We start from the raw sequence: 13,266 nt of genomic DNA on the forward strand, positions 1-13,266 counted from the left end.
CCACCGCGCCACCAGGGAAGCCCTGCAATTTTTAAAACACAACTAGAAATCAAAAAAGAAAAGTTAAACCAATATTTAAGCTAGGGAAAATAAAATAAAATATAATGAAAGAGCTCTAGCCAAGGGTAGGAGTAAGGCCAAGGAACAGAAGCAGGGGCACAGAGCCCAGAGAACCACATGCCTGGGGTCTCCCCAGTAGCTGTTCCCACACACACCTGACCACTGATGTTTCAGGACCACGCCTGTCCTCCTGGATTTGTGGTCCTCTGCTGGCAGAGTCGGTCTGTGTCTGCATAGTTGCTGCTCCTACTGCAGTGCTGCCAGCTGTTTTCCTATTTCTGAAATTGAAGGTTACAGCAAATGCCTTCGAAATTAAGAGTCGTGCCCAGGGGGCAAAGCACTGGGGCTTCTAAGAGCAACTGTTCTGTTCCTGAGAATTTCACTGGACTATCACTGCTCCTTGACTTCTGCACTTTGTTTTTGTATTAACTCCCTGTGGCTTTGACCTTGGATTTGACCACAGATTCTGATTCTGCCTCTGCTCCAATCTTGTGTCTTCTCTTATGGTAACCTACTGTCCAATTCTGGCCAATTCCATGACTCGGGTTTTCTTCAGGGGCTGGATTTGGGCAATTTCTTCACGCTTGCTTCCAGCACCTAATCCTCTTTTAACCCTACTTTTAACGCTGTCATCCTGTCTCAACACTGATGTCACCAGCAAAGAGGCCAGCATGGGCCCAAACACAACTACATGCTGGAGTCACAGTGCTGTTGTTTCTAACAGCCCCCAACACTTTGGGAGCAATATGCCTAAGGTGGTGTGTGTTTTGTAAGTTATGACTGTATAGAGGGAGATGGAAGGCCACCAGCTTGAGCCAGTCTATCCGTTTTAGCTTGCCTGGACACTATCTTCTCCAAATGATGATCCTCATTTATTTTTCATTTCATGACATAGAAAGAACATGTGGGAAGATTCCAGGAGTGAACTTAACTTTCTTTTGAACCATCCAGTGTGAGTCAGAATTGTGGTTCCACATAGTTAGGGACCTTTCTTCTTCTCAGACTTCTCAGCAAGCAGGCTGGGTGAGCTCTGTGCATTGACAAGGGAGATGGTTAGAGAGATATGGCTTCTCCCAAGGCTGGAATTGAAACCCAACCTCAATTACGTTAAGAAATCCTCAATTAAGACTGCCTGGCCCTCTTCACCCTGCCAGCTTTTAGGAGCTGAGACAGGATCTCCTTAGGACCCAGAACAGAAGCATTTTGTAATAAAATTCCTTATACATTTTCACTTCTCCATGGCTCTTAAAATAATCCTTTAGCATGAAGGGTGATTTTACCTTTTGAATCCCAGGTCTGGTTTTCCTGCCTGCCAAGAAAATAGACATGCAACACACAGTGTACCCAGAAGCCGTAAAGGAAACTAGTATATTACATTTGAGAACTTTAAAACATTTATATAAAATCCATAGCCAAAGTCCAAGGACAAATAATACATTGTTAAAAATATTCAAGACAAACATGACAGATAAAGTGTTAATTTTCTTACTTCAAAGAGACAATAAATAATTAAGTTATAAACAGGGAGTTCTCAGAAAAAGATAAACATAAATAAATAAATGTGTGTGTTTGTGTATTTATAAACAGGGAGTTCTCAGAAAAAGATAAAATACATATGACCTGAAATATATGAAAAGATGCCCAACATCAATGAGGACTTAAAACTGCAAATCAAAACAACAACAACAAAAAAATTTCTTCAAACAGATAGGCAAATACTAGAAAGTTTTATATATTTGATATTGGAAAGAAAATATCAAAGTAAGAATACTTGTATACTGTCAGTCAAAATTTAAATTAGTACACACTTTTGGAATGCAATTTGGCAGTAAGTTTCAAAAGGTTTAAATGTCCTTTGAACCAGTCCTAGGAATTTATCCTAGAGATACACTTATAAAAGTAACCTGAGAGGGCTTCCCTGGTGGTGCAGTGGTTAAGAATCTGCCTGCCAATGCAGGGGACACGGGTTCAAGCCCTGGTCCGGGAAGATCCCACATGCCGCGGAGTAACTAAGCCCGTGCACCACAACTACTGAGCCTGTGCTCTAGAGCCCGCGAGCCACAACTACTGAGCCCACATGCCACAACTACTGAAGCCCACATGCCTAGAGCCTGTGCTCCACAACAAGAGAAGCCACCACAGTGAGAGGCCCACACACCACAATGAAGAGTAGCCCCCTCTCGCTGCAACTAGAGAAAGCCCATGCAGAAACAAAGACCCAGCACAGCCAAAAATAAACATGTAATATAAATAAATTTTTTTAGAAAGTAACCTGAGATAGATGAATAATATGAAAACCCCCAAATAACCCAAATATTCATCAATATGAGATTCATTAAATAAAGTTATTTTTTATTGCTACAATGGAATACTATTGGCCATTACATATATTAAATGGCTATGTGTTGGGATGAAAATATTTTCTTATTTAAGTGAAGAAAGCAAGAGGCAGAGCAGCATGTTTAGTATAACCTCATTCATAAATAGAAAGGATTTTATATGTGTGTGTGTAGTGATATATGCATAAACAATTTTTCTGAAAGTTTAACAAGGAAGTATTAACAGTTTGGCAGAAAGATCTCTTGGGAGGCGGGACCAGACGATTCTCTTTTTACACCTCTCTATAGAACTTTTTTCTAGGTGGCTACCTTCCTCTTATTTAAATAAAATAAATTGTTAGACACACTATTGTATGTAATATGTTGTGTATGATAAGTAGAGGTGGTGGTGCCATGGAGCAAAGGATGGGCACCAGAACCAGTAAGGCAAGAGCAGTGTCAAGCCTTCCTGCATCAAAGGCGGCCTGGGCTTCATTTTTAAGGATATGAAGTCCTTAGATAAAGATCAGGGCCAGGGAACTCCAGGTAAAGGAAATACTGTTTTCAAAGTAATGGAGGTGAGAGAAGGCAAGATATGCTTAGGGAAGTAAAGGGGGGGGGAGTTTGTTGGCATGCAGAGTGATTAAAAGCAAAAAGCTGGCTAAGTAGAGGCTAAATCACTTCCTGCCTTAAGGACTCTGGATTTTCTCTGAAAGCAATGAGAAACCACTGAAAATTCTAAGTGAAGGAGTGACCAGGTTAAAACCTATGAACCCTTACTTTGGTCCGTCATGAGTTGGCTTAATAGCAGGGACAGTCATGTAACTTCAAAAAGGATAACAGGAACTGGGACTCCAAAAAGTAGAAGTTGAAGACAAAACTGTTAGGAATCCAGCAGGACTGAGGGTCACTGGAGAGTGACACTGATCAGATACTGGGCATGTGGCCGGAGCCAACTAGGTGGGCCCTGAGCACGGCAGTGCAGTCTCAAGCCCTGAAACCAACTGGGGTAGATTGGCTGTGGGGTATGCAGTGGTCAGTTTGATGTGTCAGTTTGGCTAGGCTACAGTCTTCAGATATTCAGTCAAACACTAATCTATGTGGTGTTGTGAATATATTTTGTAAATGTAATTTAAGTCTACAGTCAGCCGACTTTAAGTAAGGGCTATCACCCTAGATAATCTGGGTGAGCCTGATTCAATCAGTTGAAATTGCTGATGGCCTGCACCATGGATTTCGGACTTGCCTAGCCAGGTCCCACAATTGCAGAAGCCAATTCCTTGCAATAAGTCTCTTAATATGTATCTCCTGCTGGTTCTGTTTCTCTGGTGGGACCCTGATAGGGTGTCAGAGGATGGGGTAAATAGAATTAACAGGGAAAGGGAAACACGTATGTGATCTCACCCAGTAAATCTTCATTGACTATAGTTTTTTTCTCTCTTCCTGGGCAGCATGAATCTTCCTCAAATGTCCCCTTACTCAGACACCCAGGAATTTGACTGCTATGCATTCATATCCTACCCCAGTTCAGCTCCACAGGTCACTTTCCTGGGCTCTCCCAGTTCAGTTTATTACAATAAAACTTTTAGATCAGTCAGGACTCTCTTAGTTGCAAGTGACAGGACCCCAAGTTAAACTAACATAAGCCAAAAGAAAGGGATGAATGGAAGGTATGAACCACAGAAGCTCCAAGGACCTCAAGGACCAGAACTAGGACATTTGAACCTACTGGGACCCTGTCTTACTTCTTTGCTTCCTTCTACGTGTTCTCTACTAGTTTCTTTGAGATGGCAGGTTTGATGGCTCCTGGAAGTCCTTAGCTCATACATTACCAACATTTGTTTATTTATTTAACAAATATTCGTCAAGACCTTCTGTACAAACACAGAAACTCTACCTTACGGCAGGGGAATCAGATAATGAACAATATATAATATGATATTATTATTGTATTAAAATGCATTTTGGAAGGGGAAAAGAGGCCTTCCAGATTCAATTTTTTTTAAATTGCAGTGAAGGTTCTGATTGGATAGCTTTGAGTTCTGTCCCTGCCTCTCCACTGTGACAGTCAGTCCTCACTCAAATTCCATGGTGATAGTTGGTGTGGGGGGCAGGGGAAGCAATTCCTAAGAGAAAGAAGGTACTTTCCCAGAAAAGAGGGAGTTAGTTGACCAGGTAGACAAAAACATTTCATATCTTTCCACAACCATTATATTGGAATTACTGGCTTATTGTTTCATTGGCACTCAAAAACATATTTCCTATGAATTTAAGAGTAACATTCTTTGGGGAACCAAAGTAAAAGGAACAAGTGCAAAGTTGTTCAATAATCTTATTGTTTTAGACAACTCACTGTGTGTGTAACATCACAGAAAGGCCATCCTGCAGCCCCCTAACCTGGGATGTGAAAGGTAAAATTGAATTCTATGGCAGTGGCTTTAAAGATGTGGGTTGTTCACATATTTTTTCATTCACTAATTCATCCATACCCATAAAAACAGAATATATATTATATTGAATATATGTTATAGGCAAAGTTCTGAGAAAAGAGGTGCAAAATGCACTGTCTCTGTCATCAAAGATAGAGGGAGAGGCAGGTGTATTAACTGATCAAAATGTGCTCTGATAAGTTCCATAGTGTACATAGTATGATGGAAACAGTGGAGGCCGTGCTAAATTCTTAGAGGAATCAGAAAAGTCTCTGCAAAAGTGAGACATTTGAACCAGGCCTCAAAAGATAAAAGGAGCTCTCTAGGTGAAGGAGAGGAGGCTGGCATTCCAGAGATAGAAAATAACAACTAAGCCACAAAGGCACAGAAGTAAGTAAAAGCATGACAAGGAGAGAAGCTAAGCTAGAGGACTGTCATGCAGAAGGGAGCAGAGATGAAATTGTGAAGGATACACACAAGCCATTCAAACGACTTCAAATTTTTTAGTCCATAGGCAACAGGGAGCTACTGATTGGCTGACAGGAGAGGTGTCATGTTCTACAAAATCTGTGTTCTAGAAAAAAAATTCCAGAGCACTGTCAAGAAGGAGTGAAGTCTGCAATTAGCCCTTTGGGAGCTGTCAAAACAGTCCTAGTAAGAGATATTAAGAAAGTAAATGCAGTCCAGGGCCACAGGATTAGAGAGGACAGGAGAGATCTGAGAAAGAATTACAAAGAGGATAGAAGAGGACACGATTTATTGTATTTCTACCTTCCCCCTATGCCCTGAGACACTTTACACACTATTTCATTTACTCTTTACAGCAACCCTGTGAGGGTGTAACGTCCCCCTCAAGAAACTGAACAACAGAGAGGCTGACTCACTCAAGGTCACAGAGGCATTAAACAGCAGAGCCAGGACCTGAACCAAGGTCTGCTGGATCCCAAAGCCAATGTTCTTTCTCCCTACTCACAAGGAATCAAAAGGACTTGGTGATTAGGGTTCCATCATCCTTCACTTTCCAAAACTTTGTGGGAAGCAGTGTGTGTGCACCAGCCTCTAGCATGCCCAGGGAAGAATGCATTCTGTTAGATTACATCATGCTGAAGGAGGGAGGACTTCTTATATATCAAGTGGAATTTGGAGGCCCAGCCAGTGTTCACCCTGTCTAGGTCTGTATTCATTTTCTATTATTGCTGCTGTAACAAATTGTCATAAACTTAGTGGCTTAAAACAGTATGAACTTTTCTTCTTACAGTTCTGTAGGTTAGAAGTTCAACAAGGGTCTCACTGGGCTAAGATCAAGGTGTCAGCAGGGCTGAGTTTTTTTCTGGAGGCTTTAGGGATTAATTCTTTCCTTGCTTTTTCCAGTTTCTTAGAAGCCACCACTTTGTTCGTGGCCCCCCTCCTCCAGCAGTGACAAGTTCAGTCTTCATATCACATGGTTCTGATCTTTCCTCCTGCCTCTCTGTTCCACTTTTAAGAAGGCTTCTGATTACACTGGACCCACCTGGTTAATCCAGGCTAGTCTCCCCCATTTTAAGGTCAAGTGATTAGCAACCTTAATTTAATCTGCCACCTTAATTCCCCTTGGCCATGAAACAGAACACGTTCACATCTTCTGAGGATTAGGACATGGAGGTCTTTGAAGGACCATTATTCTGCCTACCGCAAGTTTCTTTACATGATTTTAGATTTGGATCTTACTGTACTAGTTCTGGAAATTTACAAGGAGAGGCTCAGGGAAGCAGTGGTGAGAAAAGAGTTAACTAGCTATCCAAGAAACACAGTGACCTCTTGACGATGTTGAGTGCGGTGTAGACCTGCAGGCCAAGAGCTGGGCTGTTGGCATAGGTGGCTCACATCTTCGAAGAAAAGCTCATCAAGCAATGACCAGTAGAAACCAGGACACCAGTCACCTGGGAAACCAAGGAAACATAAACATACAGCCATCCATCACTGCCATCTGGAAAAAATTGGGTAGTGAGGGTCTTCCTGTTAGGCCCTGCTCCAGTATTTATTTGTGTAGCTGGAGTTCCCAGACCAGCCTTTCTGTCAGCGATGCTTCAGTGAGGTGTACGGGGCTGAACCTTAGCCTGGAATTAAAACACACCACCTTTCTGTGTGAATGTGTATGTAAGTATTACCAGCAGGTCACTCAAGAGATAGGTGTCCGCATTTCCAAGTCTAAACGATCTCTGTCAGTCAGACAGACACAAAGACCCCATGTGCGTATTGGCAATATCATCTTTAGGAAAACATCTGAATTCCCAGTGAATTCTGCATGTGTTCTGCTCTGTCCGGGAGCTGTGATATCCAGGAGCCTTGTCCTACTAGCTCCACCCTGGTCAATGATTTCATGTAGAGATGTGTAGGGGAAAAACGGTTTTAATTGGGTCCACTGTGCAAAGTGATACACTAAGTTACATGGGCCCTCCTCCCAAGAGTCCTCACTGTTGGTCAATAATGTTTTCAGCTGTTGCTCCAGCCAGCCATGGTGAGAGATTTGCCCTGCTCCCTTTACGTGCTCTCACCCTGTCCCCCAAGTGATTCAAAGATATTTACAAGGCAGCTGGCTGGGGTTTGCAGGGGCAAGTCTGAGGCATGGATCAGAGCAAAGTGAAGTGACCCATGTAGGGAACAAACCTATGACCTTGGCCTCTCAAGCACAGTATCCTTACAGACTCAGTTAACAGTGCCTCCTGAAAGCCCACCCTTCACTCAGGTCCATATGCAACGTTGAAACACTCAAAGGTCGCTGACTGCAGCAAGGAGAACGTTCATTCAGACCAAGATAGAATTCCTAGCATCATGTTGTGTCCTCTTACCTTGAGGATATATTGGGGTGCTACCCTGTCAGAACCAAACACATTCTTTTTTTAAAATTTTTATACAATTTTAAAGGTTATTTTCCATTTACAGTTATTACAAAATATTGTCTGTAATCCCCGTGTTGTACAATACATCCTTGAGCCTGTCTTACACCCAGTAGTTTGTACCTCTTACTCCCCTACTCCTATGTCACCCCTCCCCCATTCCCTCTCCCCACTGGTAACAACTAGTTCTCTATATCTGTGAGTCTGCTTATTTTTGTTTTATTCACTAGTTTGTTGTATTTTTTAGATTCCACATATAAGTGACACCATACAGTATTTGTCTCTATCTGACATATTTCACTAAACATAATGCCCTCCAAGTCCATCCATGTTGCTGCAAATGGCAAAATTTCGTTCTTTTTATGGCTGAGTAGTAGTCCATTGTATATATATATATATATATATATATATATATATATATGTACCATATTTTCTTTATCCATTCATCTGTTGATAGACACGTTGTTTCCATGTCTTGACAATTGTAAATAGTGCTGCTATGAACATTGGGGTGCATATATCTTTTCAAATTAGTATTTCTGGGGTTTTTTTGATATATATACCCAGGAGTGGAATTGCTGGGTTGGATAGTAATTCTATCTTTAGTTTTTTGAGGGACTTTCATACTGATTTCCACAGTGGCTGCACCAATTTACATTCCCACCAACAGTGTAGAAGGAGAACAAAACAAACTCCTGATGACTGTGGAATGCTGTAGGCTGCATAGGAGTTCCCCACCCTCATTCATGGTCACAGTGTGAGCTCCCAAAGGGTACAACTAGGCTGTATCCAGTCCTTGGCATAAGGTAGATGCTCAAAACATGTAAGTGAAATGAATTTTAAAAGTGGATGAATTCGTGAGATAGATAAATGTGTCATATATATCCTGACTTTACTTTGAAAGATGGTTCTCAGAATCCTCACATTCCGTATCACTTGTTTCATGGACTGGAAACACCCTAGTTCAATACTGCCTATTGGAAATGTAATACAAATCCCCAATGCAAGCCACAGTCATACTTTTAAATTTTCTAGTAGCCACATTAAAATAAGTAAAAAGAGACATGAGATTAATTTTAATTATATTTCATGTAACACTATATATCTAAAATATTATGATTTTACATATAAGTTACGTAAAAATCATTGATTTTTTTTTTTTTTGGTGCCAACTCTAACAACATATCTCCATTCAGACTTACATTTCACATAGCTACATATGGTTTGTGGCTACTGTGTTCAACAGTTTAGCTCTAGATACTATCAATATCTAGTCAATATTATTATTAATTAACATCTGAGCAACACTTAACAAAGAATCCCTACTTTTATTAACTAATTAGTAATAAGCCTGTTGATAAGTGCCATTATTTCCACTTTATAGTTGAAGGAGCAGGCTTAATTTCAAGCTAGTAAGTAGTCGAGCTAGAACTTGAAACCAGGTGTTGTTTAAGTCTCCTGTTTCCCAATGCACCAGGTACTGCCATTCCTGCAGGGAACCTCAGCACAATGTGGAACAGGTGGGGTTGTTTCTGAAGACTCCAGGGAGGTGCCTCTTAGTTTTACTTCACTATCATGTTTCAATTAATGTAGGTCAAGTGGTTTAGGCAGATACTGCCACATTATAAATGTCATGTCAGCTGCGCCAACTATGACTGGGCACCTTCTGATTCTGGGAAGAAAAGCAAAGCTTGTGGAGAGAAATTTTTCCTGTGCCATTGCCTGCAGCTCCCTATTTTTCATTTTTTTGTTCATTTCAGAACTCCAAAGAACTTGCCTGAACCTCTTAGTCCTGCTTCCCAAAAGAAAAATGAATTCTATCTTCATTCTTTTCTTTCTAATTTCCAAACAGTAATCGTATTTCCTAACACTTCCAAATTTTACTCCCAGCAACCTATGGCCTCAACACCCTTCCCAGTTATGCTGTCAGAAAGACTTAATTATGATTATTTTGCAGCAGTAATTTTTGTGCAGTCTGACTGGCCTGTAATGCCCCTTTGCTTAGAACTCTGATGCTGTGATTTTCCTCCTGAAATCCAAATTGTCTTTGGAAAAGACAACCAGTTTCTCACCCAAGCCATGTCCAAACAGGTCTGGTCCCCAGACCGTATCTGGCATGAAAAGAGGTTCAGTGCAGTGCACAATAGATGACTGTAGTCTAATTTTAGACCAGATGGTTCTCAAGAACATGTTTCTTCTCTGTTGACCCCGCTTCTTATCCCCATCAGACCACCTCCTCAGGGAGGGACCCTAACAGGCGTCAAGAACATAGAGGAATGAACATAGGATTTTCCTAAAACACATATATGATCCTGCTATCCTCCTGATTAAGACACTTTAATGGCTTAGTACACTCCTCAAGATGAAGTCCAAACTCTTTAATCATGCAACAAAGCCCTCCTTGTTGGAACTCTTTCCTACCTCCCCAGCCTCCTCCCCTGCCACACCTCTCACTCATGCTACAATGGCACCAACATCTCTGCAGTTTTTCTGAAAACACCAGATGGGTTCAGGCGTGTGATCTCTATACCTAAATGGCTAGTTCTCCCATCCTCATCTCTGTTCACCTTGCCAATGCATACTGAAACACAGCCTCACCTGAACCCCTCAAATGGAATTGTCCACTCTTTCCTTTGTGACTCCCAATACTGTCCACCCCTCCAGCACAAAGCTTGTAACATGTTGCTGTACTTTTTGTTTACGTGGCTAAACAAAAGGCACCTGGGGGCAAGGACTATGTCTTAGCTATCATTGACCCTCCTTTGCCTGTCAAGATGTCTGGTGCATGAATAAACATTTTGCTTGTTGATGAAGGAAGGAAGAATAGACGGGTATTACAGATGTAGAGTGAAGCCCCAATCTTAACTTACCATTCTCCTCCTTATCTTATTTGGAGATATTTAGAAATCTAAACATGAGGGACGTTCTGGGACGTTTTGGTGGCCGGGAAGGTAGAGCAAACCAGATGGACCTGGAGTAAAGAAACAAGTCTCTGATGCTTAAGGAGAAGTGAACAAAGGGATCTTCAAATATCCTTTTAGGTTTCCCATCTTAGCCCAGCAGGGAAGGACAGGAAAGGAGGCAGGATTCAGGGTAAAAGCCTCTCTCTGGAATAAGTTTCCATGTGACTGGAGTATTTCTCATACTGTTTCTTATGAAAGCATGATGCAAAGAGCAATAAAGTGAGAACTCAAACTTTATTCCCTTTAAAGCTAGAAAGAGAGGTTCCTGGATCATTACTTGAGGACCACAGTTTTTTAATGACTCAGGAAAATGCTGCAGAATCTGAAATTATTGGGATGATTTATCTTTGATTTATAGAATCTAGGGAAGACTTCTCTCACAGTCTTGATCCTTTAGAAAAGGATTATACTTCATATGGAACAGACTTAATAATTGGGGTTATAGTACCAGTGATTTTTAAAAAAGGGTACAGGCTCCATCTCCGGTAATATCTGAGTATTTATTAACAGACCAACCTATGTGCACATGCGTGCATACACACACATTCATACACATGTGCACACAAACACACACACTTGTCAAAATGTGTTTTTAAAAATGCTATCTAGAGACATTGGAGAGCTATTATAAGCAAGAAGCTACTGGAGAGAGTTAATACATGGAAGAAGAGTTTCCAGATTTTATAGTTTTCAGACTTTAGTCTGCACCAGGCAGAGTGGCTAAAACTCCAGTATGAAACCCACAGTCTTACTGGAGAAGAACCAGAATATGGGGCAAGCACAGCAGTAAAAAGTTAAGGGGAATCCCCAAAAGGGCAGAGACCAAGAGGGGGAACCGCAACTGCCTACAGCTCTGACTGAACTTTGAACCACACTTACACAGGGCAGACACCAAGCCACCTAGTAAAGCTAGAAGAGCTGAACTGAGATTTGAGCGGTTACCCTCAACATGGGAAACATTAAAAGGACAGTAAGGAAATATGATGCACACTTTTACACCAATAAATTTGACAAATTAGATAAATGAACTAATTCCTTGAAAGATGCAAATCAGCAAAACTTACTCAAGATAAACTGTACAGTCCTATACTTATTTAAAAATTTTGAATTCAGAGTTAAAAACCTTCCCAAAAGACAACTCCTGGCCCAGATACCTCACTGGTGAATTCTGTGTTTAATCAAGATAGCATATAAGTTCTAAAAAGAAAAATAAACATAGTGGGAAGAAAAACTTCCCAACTCATTTTATGAGGACAGCACTACCCTGATACCAAAATCAGACAAAGACATTATAAGAAAATAAAACTACAAACTAATATTCCTCACGAATACAGACGTAAGAAACTTCTACAAAATATTAACAAATCAAATCCAGCAATATATTAAAATGATAATACACTGTGACCAAGTAGGGTTTGTCATTGGAATGCAAAATTGTTCAATATTTGAAAGTCATGCAATATAATTTACCATATCAGCAGATTAAAGGGAAAAAACCATATGATCATTCACTAGATGCAAAGATCATTTGACAAAATTTAACAGCCATTCATGATGAAAACTCTATGTAAACCAGGAATTACAGGTAATTTCCTCAAGTTGATAAAGGGCATCTATGGAAAACCTACAGCTAAAATCATACTTAACGGTGAAAGACTGAATGCCGATACTAATATCAGGAACAAGGTAAATATGCCCACTCTCATCACTTTGATGCAACGTCATACTGAAAGTTCTTATCAGTGCATTAAGGCAAGAAAATGAAATAAAAGGCATACAAATAAGAAAAAAAATAAACAAAACTATCTCTAATCACAGATAACATGATTGCCTATGCAGAGCCTGCATAGAAACTTGAAATACTTAGGGAAAAATCTAACAAAATATGTGCAGGATTTTTATGCTGAAAGCCTAAAAGTATTATGAGAGAAACAAAATACTTAAAATAAATGGAAGGGTAAGCTGGGACGAAGTGAGAGAGTAGCATTGACATATATACGCTACCAAATGTAAAATAGGTAGTGGGAAGCAGCTGCATAGCACAGGGAGATCAGCTCGGTGCTTTGCGACCACCTAGAGGGGTGGGAAAGGGCGGGTGGGAGGGAGATGCAAGAGGGAAGGGATATGGGAATATATGTATACATATAGCTGATTCACTTTGTTAAATGGAAACTAACACAACATTGTAAAGAAATTTTACTCCAATAAAGATGTTAAAAATTTTTTTTAATGGAAAGCTATATTGTGTTCATTGATTGGAAGACTCAGTATTGTTAAGATGTCAGATTTTCTCCAAATTGATCTACAGAGTCAATGCAATTCTAGTCAAAATCCCAGCAGGTATTTTGTAGAACTCCATAAGCTGACTCTGAAATTTATGAGAAAAATCAAAGGAACTAAAATCGTTAAAGCAATTTTGAAAAAGAAAAAGAGGACTCACATTACATGTTTTCAAGACTTACTAGGAAGCTACATTAATCAAGACGGTGGGGTATTAGTGAAATGAAATACATAAAAATCAGTGAAGAATTCAGAAGTAGGCCAAGGCAATTCAGTGGTGAAAGAATTGTCTTTTCAGCAAAGGATGCTGGAACAGTTGGACATCCATATGAAATAAAAT

At 40.4% G+C, this 13,266-nt stretch overlaps 1 protein-coding gene across 4 annotated transcripts in view; it reads left to right on the forward strand.

Annotated features, from left to right (window-relative positions):
- The window catches only part of HAO2 (hydroxyacid oxidase 2), a 214,754-nt gene that overhangs the window by 85,188 nt on the left and 116,300 nt on the right, over positions 1-13,266 (forward strand). The window lies entirely within an intron of this gene.

Source organism: Kogia breviceps, chromosome 1, assembly GCF_026419965.1.
Source record: "Kogia breviceps isolate mKogBre1 chromosome 1, mKogBre1 haplotype 1, whole genome shotgun sequence".
Lineage (NCBI taxonomy): Eukaryota > Metazoa > Chordata > Mammalia > Artiodactyla > Physeteridae > Kogia > Kogia breviceps.